Source organism: Lissotriton vulgaris, chromosome 3_1 (genome assembly GCF_964263255.1).
Source record: "Lissotriton vulgaris chromosome 3_1, aLisVul1.2, whole genome shotgun sequence".
Lineage (NCBI taxonomy): Eukaryota > Metazoa > Chordata > Amphibia > Caudata > Salamandridae > Lissotriton > Lissotriton vulgaris.
In genome coordinates this window covers 1,619,720,373-1,619,730,218 of record NC_141689.1, presented here as the reverse complement: position 1 = coordinate 1,619,730,218, position 9,846 = coordinate 1,619,720,373, and positions in this window count along the sequence as shown.

Below are 9,846 nucleotides of genomic sequence, written 5' to 3'. Positions count from 1 at the left end.
ATCGTTAGGGCTAGATCGCCGAACTCCTTCAAGGATGGAAGGGGAAAACTACTCAGCTGGGGTCGACTGGCCTCGCACGCCGGAGCTCCCAAACTGAGGGCTGACTCCAAGGAAGGAGAAAAATGACTTCTCTGCTGGGGTCGACTGGCAGCAATCTCCGGAGCTCCCAAGCAGAGAGCCTGATCCAAAGTGGGGGTAGAGGAGCCACTCAGCTGGGGTCGACTGGCCTCGCTCGCCGGAGCTCCCAGACTGAGAGCTGGCTCCACCGGAAAAGGGAGAAGGCTACCCTGCTGAGGTCGACTGGCTACAATTGCCGGAGCTCCCGAGCAGGGAGCCGAATCAGGGGCCGCGAGGGGAGAGCAGTTCAGATGGGGTCGACTGGCCGCAGTCGCCGGAGCTCCCAAGCTGAGAGCCTGATCCAACAGAAGCAAAGGAGGGCTACTCAGCTGGGGTCGACTGGCTTCCGCCGCCGGAGCTCCCGGGCTGGAAGGCTGCTCAACTGGTCGGGGTCGACTGGAGGGCGAGACCTGGTATTACGTAGCCTTAATTTTTGTCCGTGCTCGGATCATTGGGGGGGGGGGGTGTCATATAGCTAATTCTTTTCTATATACTGTGTTAAATTAGCATGAGCTTATTACATGTTTAAACGCCATTTTTCCTTACTGCTTCATTTTGCACACAACACATAATTGTTGTTTTAGCTTTCAACCCAGAGGAGCTTCGTGATTTACTTTAGAAATAATATGTTATTGCTCTGATATCAGTTTTGATTGGTACACTGTCTGCACAGTGAGTGCTGAAGGCTCCAAGGATAACTCGACACAATGTTGTTGTGAGGTCTGATCTTCGCACCTCCATAGACATAACACACATGCTGTTGCCAAAATCTGACTCTAGGCGGGATTTATATTGTTGTGCTGAACACACACGTAACACACTTGATGGTGCTTCGCATGCAGAGAGCTGGTGGAAGATTATGTGATCCTCTGCCACAGAGATTTTGAGGTATGGGCCCGCCCTGCTAAAACCCAAATGAGACCTTCATAGATATAAAATACTATGCTAAACAGGGAGGGTGAGAATTAGGTGTTGGTAATTCCTATTCATTACAGCATCTTAGTATGCTGTCACCATTCGCCTTTTATGGACTGATAACTATGCTGATAACTTTGTTGCTTATAATATGTTTGCTTGTATTTTATAAGATACTGCGTTTAAGAACCCTGCATTTGTAAATAAATATTTCAAATATGCACGTGTCCTCTTTCACGTTCTGGTTTGAAATGATTATATAGCGAAGGAGTGTTCATGTGTTCCACGATACCTGAGGTAATCTAAGTTCATGTTCTGGTTTGTCTAAACATTGGGAGTTTGTTATGACCAATGAGACACTGTAGCTAGCTTGGTAAGGGGATTTTGGGTACTGAGGTGAGTTTTGGGCCATCCTAATTCACCGAGGTTCCAGGTCTCGATGCACAGTTCTGTAGGAGAACGGAATTCCCGCTACAATGCCAGTGACCATGACACTGACGTTGGTTGTGCCCCAAACTGGCTTCGACCCCAGCCTCACCCCCGACTTGGACACGGCGCCGGGCCGACGTCGACCGATGTCGGTATCGATGCCGGAGGGTACATTTGTACTGCTGTTCATCCCTGGCGTTCCCTACTGCCCTGAGTGGCAACCAGAGGAGGGTGAGGAGGACTGGGATGGGTCTATTGACCCTCTAGCAGACCAACTTGAGTAGCTGGATTGGCAAGAGGAGTTGGGTGATGCCTGTGGTCTGGATACCTCCTCAGACCTTGTTATGCTTTCTCCCCCTACCGTGGCTAAGGAGGAGGGAAGTCCTATGCTGTAGTGTTGCATAGGGCTGCTGGCGCCTTGGGCCCTGAGTATCCTACGGTGGTTGTCAGGACTAACCTCCTGACTGAGGTGCTTCAGCCGGCAGCAGCCTCTTCGGAGCCCCAGCTGCCTTTTAATGAGGCCCTCACTGACATCCTTCTGGGCACTTGGTCCAAGCTCAGCACAGGGGCACCTGTGCACAGGATGATTGCCTGATGCCACCACCTGGACCCGGGTGGCCCACTTTTCCTCTCCTAATACCCTAACCCTGAGAGCAAGGTGGTCCAAGCCTCATCCTCAAAAGGTGCTTTCCCTACTGCTCCCCCAGATAGGGAATGCAAGAAGTGGGACCATCTTGGGAAGATGTTTTCTTAAGCCAGTTTAGGACTGCGGTCGGTGAACACCACATGTCTCTTGGGCTGTAATACACACACAGTGTGGGATACGGTCATGGAAGTGCTGCCAAAGTGCCCGGAGGATGCCCGGATGGTTCTCATCTGTGCTGTTGCTGAGTGGCGAGACGCAGCTAAGTTCACCACCTGGTGTGGGCTGGAAACCGCAAACTCGCTGGGTGGGACGGTTTCCACTTTGGAAGCCCGGAGGCGCTATGCCTGGCTGTGAATGTCTGGTTTCTCTGGGGATGTCCAATCCACACTTTTGGACATGCCCTTTGATGGCTGTTGCCTGCTTGGTGACAAGGCGGACAACGCACTCCAGCACTTCAAGGGCTATAGGGCCAGATCCTTGGGTCTCGCAGCAACTTCTCTCCCCATGCAATCTGCCTTTCGTGGCTACGGAAGGGGTAACCCAACATGTTCCACCCGAGCCACAGGGCCCCGCAAGCTACCCAGCCTATGCGTAGCCGGGTATGTGGGACCCAGCGTCGCGGGTCTGGGCACCAGCGGGCAGGCCAGTCCACCAACGGCCCCCCTGCAGCAGCCTCCAAACCGTCCTAGTCCAATTTTCCAGGGTCACAAGTTGCCAGTGGGCAGCAGGATCCGCCATCACCTCCCCCACTGGCACAATTTCACATTGGACAAGTGGGTTTTGCATATAGTCGGATGACGTTACTCCCTCCCATTCGAGACTACCCCTCCCTCCCTCCCCTTCGAGACTACCCCTCCCTCCCTCCCCTTCGAGACTACCCATCCCTCCATGCCACCAACGCACTATTGCATGTCGGAGGATCACTTGGCCCTTCTCCACCAGGAAGTTACAGCTCTCTTGGCCAAGGGAGCTATCGAACGAGTCCCTGTGCCAGAAGTAGGCTGTGGTTGCTGCTCCCACTACTTTCTGGTAACCAAGAAGGACAAAGGCCTACATCCTATCTTAGGCCTCAGGGACGTCAACCACTTCCTCCAGAAAGAGAAGTTCAAAATGTTAACCTTGGCTCAGGTCTTGTCTGCCCTTGACCCTGGAGACTGGATGATAGTGTTGGACTTGCAGGACACTTGTTTTCACATCCCCGTGTTACATGCCCACTGGCGTTACCTACAGTTCACGGTAGGCCATGAGCATTTTCACTTTACCATGCTCCCCTTTAGCCCTACCAGCATCCCATGGGTGTTCATGAAATTAAAGTGATAGCAGTGGTCGCAGCTCATCTGCGCAGATCAGGGGTTCCAGTCTTCCCCTATCTCGACAACTGGCTGTTGAAGGTGGACTCACCCCAGGCTGTCGTTTCCCACCTCCAGACTGTGGCGGACCTCCTGCATTCATTGGGGTTCACTATCAATATCCTGAAGTCGCACCTGATTCCCTCTTAGAAGCTCCTTTTCATTGGAGCAGTTCTGGGCACAGTGCAGTATCGGGCTTATCCTCCTGAGAAGCAAGACCGGGATATTCGGGCTATGATACAGATGTTTCAGCCTCTATTATGGATTTCGATGAGAATGACCCAGAGGCTGTTTGGCCTCATGGCCTCCTGCATTCTGCTGGTAGATCATGCCAGATGGCATATGCGGGCTCTGCAGTGGGACCTGAATTTCCAGTGGGTGCAGCATAAGGGCAATCTTTCCGATGTCGTCCAGATCTTGGAGGGGAGTGCAAGTCAGTTGCAGTGGTGGCTCAAACAAGGATTGTGTCAATGGTAGATGCCTCTCCCTCCCCCAACCAGACTTCACAGTGGTGACGGATGTGTAACTCCTGGGATGGGGCAGCCACATGGGAGAGGTGGATATCAGAGGTCTCTGGTCTCCGGCGGAGTCCGGGCTCCACATCAACCTTCTGGTGCTCCGGGCGATTCATCTTGCACTGAAGGCAAACCTTCCTACTCTCAAAGGAAGAGTAAAGCAGGTATTCATAGAAAACGCCACCGCCATGTGGTTCTGCAACAAACAAGGTGGGGTGGGGTTGTGGACCCCATATCAAGAGTCTCTTTACCTTTAGAAATGGCTGGAGCATCAGGGCACATCGCTGGTGGTTCAACACCTGGCAGGTTCCCTGAAAGCCAGGATAGACAAACTCAGCTGCTGGTGCACGATGGATCACGAATGGCGTCTTCACTTGGAGGTGGTGCAATGTCCCATTCATGAGTGGGGGGAGCTTTGGTTAGATCCATTCACCACCAAAGGGAACGCGCAATGTAAGCGTGTTGGAGTCTCCAAGGTGGCACTCGCTCGACTACGCATTCGTCGCGAGTTGGTTTCTAGCCCTCTTTTGGCATCTGTTGATGTTTTTCTCAGGGTAGTCATGATTCCTCAGTTTGTCGCAGAGGTCCTTTGCTTGACTCTTGTAGTCTTGGATGTCACTGCAGTTACGTCTAAGACGCAGGAACTGGCTATAGGGAAGGTTATCCCTGAGTGGTCGTGGGTGGAAGCTTTTGTAGGAGAGTAAGCTGTTCTTTGATGTTGGTTTGAAATACGTTTTTGTTTGGATTGTGTCATTCTTAACATAGAAATCCAATTTTGTCTTATCTGCCATGTAGGTGAACTTCAGCTATTCATCCCTTGTATTGATCCATCTATGAAAGTTACTCAGACTTTCCATGTCACCTTCCCATATCAAGATGATGTCATCTATATAGCGCTTCCAAAAGAGAATCCTCTGTAGAAAGGGGTTCAAGATGTTTTGTATGTGTGTTTCTTCGAAGTCGCTGACGTACAGCCCTGCCACACTCAGGGCGAAGGTGCTGTCCATGGAAGTCCCATGACATTGTTGGTACATGGTGTTGTTATACTCAAAGTAGTTCTCTGTTAAGTCTAACTTGCAGCATTCCAAGAAGAAATGTCTAGGTGTTTTGAAGTCCCATTGTTTGTTAAAGTGTAGAGTTTCCAGTGTGTCTAAGGTCTTTTGTTGGTGGAGACTTGTACAAAGACTTTCTACGTCTAGTCCTACTAGTAGCATGCTTTGTTTTGAGTATGCCTGGTCTTTTAAGGAGATTCAACAGGTCTCTGGTGTCCTTTAGATATTTTGGTGTTTGTTGTACCAGCGGTTTTAAGTATTAGTCAGCGAATTGTGAGAGTGGTTCTAGAATTGAACCATTCCCTGAGACGATGGGTCGTCCAGGTGGGGGTCTCCGTTCCTTGTAGATCTTTGGAAGAGAAACAAAATACGGTAGCCTTGGTGTTTTTGTTATTAAGAATTCAGCCTCATTTCTTGAGATCCAATCGTTCAATTCTGCTTCATCGATCATGAGTTCGATTGCTCCTTGTAATCATTTGGTAGGGTCTGTCATGATCCTTTTATAGTCGTCTGAGAGTAGTTCTAAGCACTGTTGGTCGTACCTTTCTTTGCTCAGCAAGACAGTTCCTCCACCTTCGTCTGCCGGCTTTATTATTAAATCTCCATTCTGTCGTAGTTCATCCAGTGCCTGTTGTTCTGCATTCGCTATATTCATGAAGGGTCTTATGATGTGGTCTTTCAGATAATCGACTTCCTTCATGACTACCTATTTGAAAGTTAATATTTCAATAGGGATTTGGTGGTTCATGAGGCAGAAGTGGGATTTGCGATGGAGTGCCGTGTCTCCATCCATGACATGTTCTTCTTTATTGTTAAATAAGGCTTTTAATTTCAGCTTTCTGCAAAATTCAGCCATTTCGCACTGTAGCTTGAAAGTGTCAAGGGGGGTGTTGGAACATACCCAAGTTCATTGTTGAGGACGTTTTCTTGTTCCTTGGTTATGGTTATGTCTGTTAGATTGATTATGAGGGTGTCGCCCTTGTTCCTGGTTTCATTCCTGTCATGCTTCTGGTGTGGACCTGTCACTCCTGGTCCGTCCAGGTCACTCCTTTTGTCTTGTCCTTTGATTGGTCTGGCCTCTTCCTAAAAAAGGTGGCCTTTGTGTGTAATTTGGGCCCATCTGTGGTAGCATTGGTGGTCCCATTGTTGGTGGCCCTTGGAAATATGGGTTCATCCACCCATGAATGTTGGGATTATATGGTTGGAAAGGAACTGCTTGTGATTGCTTGCCATAGTAGAGTGTATGCCAGGCGTTCAGTCTGCGGCGATTTTGGCGTCTGTCCTGCCCCCTGTTTCTCCTAGGTGTGTAGGAATCATCCCCACTCCAGTCTGAGCCATCTGTGGGGGTCCATGCACTGGAATTGTTGTCGGACATGTTGACTGGGGCTTTATAGTTTTCTGCACCTTAAGGGTGCATGCGTTGCATTGAGAACTTCTTCAGATCTTTCCCAAGTTTCTGTATCTTGTTCTGTGTAATATACTCTCTTGTCTCGTTCATTTCCCGGTTGATCTCCTCAACTCTTTTGTTGTACACGGTGATGTGTACCATGTTTTTCAATTTGGCTTTACTCACTTGGATTTTGATAGTGAGTTCTTCCGTTAGTCCTGTGGCTGTTTTCATTATTAGTACTAGATAGTCTCCAGTACATTTCCACAAGATCGCTGACCAGTCCTTTCTAAAGACTAAGGGGGCCATTAGGATGGCGGGCGGACTTCCATCCGCCCGCCACCCTAGCAGGGCTGGGACTGACCGCCAGTGGTGCAGCGGTCCCTCCCCAACTATTAGGATGCCACTGCCACCGTGGCGGTGGCATCCTCCATTTTCAGCACATTGTGGCGGGCTGTGCTCACAGCACCGCCCGCCACAATGCTGGGAATGCACTGCGTGCATTGTCATGCACAAGGTGACAGGCACCGCGAGGTGCCTGCCACCATGTCCATGACAATGCAGGGGGGTACCATAGTTACCCCCCCATGTGCACCCCACACCCCCCAAAACACTGTGAGGGCCCGCAACTGGCCCTCAAAGGCAGAATGCGCATGCCTTTCCAAGGCAGCAATGCTGCCATGGAAAGGCATGTTTCCGCACCCATACTAATATGGATGGTGGTGTCTAACAGACGCCGCCACCATAATAAACCCTTTTCTCCCCGAAAAGCGGAGGAAGGTCTTCCCATCCGCCGCGGTGCCCTCGCCACACTAATATGGCGGGGGTAAATGGGTGGTGGGCGGGGATGGATGTAGGGCAGATCGCCACTGCAATGCGGGCGGTGATGATCCGCCCTACATCCTAATGACCCCCTAAGTCTTGGAGAAAGATGCGTGGAGCATTGCTAACCCAAAGTCCTTTGGGTGCCGCATTGGCGTGGAGATACTCAGTCATTGTTATGCAATGGATAGCCGTTCTTATTTGTTCATTTTCATTTCTGAGAGCTCGTCCCAGTCATTAGTTTGAGTTAGGGTCTGTGTCAGGTCCTTGTCTTGTAGAAAGAATTGCATATATTTCTTCTGTTGAGTAGTTGAGGCCTAGATTTTCGGCCATTATTCACTCCTAATTTAGGGGTGTGCCTGGGTAAGGTGTATTTGCTAAGAGTTACTCCCACAGCTGTCTGCTGCTAAGGCTATATTAAATCAAAGGGGGGAGAAAGAAAGAACTGCAATCCATTCAGCTTCCTTATTCGTAAATTAAATATCAAATGGGAATAGATCACTTTACCTAAGTAACCAGGATTTTGCTAAATTTGTGCAGTGTACCGATAAAAAACCCTCATTCATGTACACATATCGGAAAGGCGTTATAGCTTGATTCTCCGTCCTGCTCTTAAAAGCGTGACTACATCATCATAGGCTTAGCTTTTGTATGCTTACTCCATCCGGAGGTGAGCCACTGTTTATTGCAGTAGTGATCAAAGAAAGGTGGCAGTGTTTTTAGTGAAGTGAGTCTCAAGAGGTGATGTTAAAAACTCGTAGACCCAGATTTGTTTATTTAATCGGTCTGGGTTTGAGGTGTATTAAAATCTGTGCCATGCGTGGGAAGACTAATTAGTGGTCTAACGCACTGTAAGTGTCTCTAAAAAAGGTTGACATGTTTCAGCCCTTGTGGTTGCCCATGTGGGTCAAGTGGGCTTTCTTCAGGAGCTAAAAAGAAGAAAAAAAGGGGTGGAGACCGTATCTTGTTTGGGTCTCTGTGAATCAGGGAGTGTTGACCCGATTCTCATGTGGTCAAATAGTACCTGTTCAAAGTAAAGGAGGAAACAAAAAGACAAGAGATGCAAATGTCATTTTGTGCATTCTCCAAAATGGCTTGCTGTCTTTTCTCAGAAGAAATAAATCAATAAAAAAGAAAATTAAAGTAACTAAAAAATGGCAATTCTTTCTCTCCTGCGTGATATTATGCCAAACTGTTTAGCCAAAAGAAGAGATTTAATCAGAAGCTGCAAATCAAAAATTCTAACTTTATATACATTAGATTTTGAATAACATTTCTTGGGAGACAATGATGAGATTTAGTGTGAGTTTTCAAAGATTTACTAAATCTTTTAGTAAGTATATCCTTATTCTCAACATAGGTAATCAATTTGTAATACAATACAGAATGACAGCAAGAAGCTTCTTTCATACAAGTGAATCTCTATTCTAAGTATAGGAAATGAGAGGAAAAGTATCTTTAGAACCCATAAGTGATTCCAACCGGGAGTGACAGCATACATATTTAAGCAATCCATAATCAGTTAGCACTTCCCATAAGGAGAAGTTGACACAATTTCAGTAGAGTCTCAGAGCAACATCATTTCAGACTAGGGAAATAAATAGGTTTCTCTGAGTAAATCTGAGAAAATCTCAGCAAAGGGCTCAGCAGAGTCTAGAAATGGTCTGAAAAATCTCCACACACCACTCTAGGAACAGGCCCTAATATACAATTTTGATATCTATTGCTAAGGTAAAATGTTGCATTCTCAGTCTTCTCAGCAGTTCAACATATTGTGTCATTATGAGAACAAGACAGTTTCAGAACAAAAGATTTACAGATATTAAGTGACTTTCCGTTTTGCTGCCTACACGTTATTTCTACATGTTAATTGCATACATTTTTATTTATTAAAAACACTATTGCAATAGTGATTGTGAAAAAGCCAGGATTGACTGAATATGCCAAACATGAGGTACTGGTTGGACCGTAGTGTGGGGTTTCCATTTCCAAACAAACCGCTCTTTACAATAAATTGTTAGGAATAACAAAACAATGAATAAGAGAGTGTAAAACAGTTTCGGAGAAAAATACAAAGAAAGAAGGTAGAGAAAGAGGAATGTTGGCTCTAGGGATGAGGAAAACGAGTTGAAGATAGCAGGAGATTGTGCTTTAAATCTTACAGTATTCAATAGCTAATTATGCTGCATATTTGAAATTAATACAAGGCAAACAAATGAAGTGACATTTGAATACTGAAATTGCTTGTTGCAGCATCTACCAGAGAGGAAGCCAGCCAGGGATAAAAGTACAACTTTATTTCAGGTGCTTTTCTTCAACTGACAAGAAACTAGATTCTTCAAGATATTTGGTATTATCCTGAGTTACTTGCTAGACTGATTTATGTTACAATTAATTAGATATTTAATAGCATTAGTGTAAGCAAAAGAGAGCTCTGCTTCCTACGTCCTCCGAATGTCAGAGCCTTCCATCTTGAAAACACTGAGAATTGTAGTCAAAACCTCTGACATAGCTCTGAAAAAGCTGTACTCTGTGGCTTAAGTGCTACCTCCTTTTAGAAAGAGAACTAGATCTGCTAGCTGAGGCCTGGTCGTGTATGTCTTGTGTAGAACAA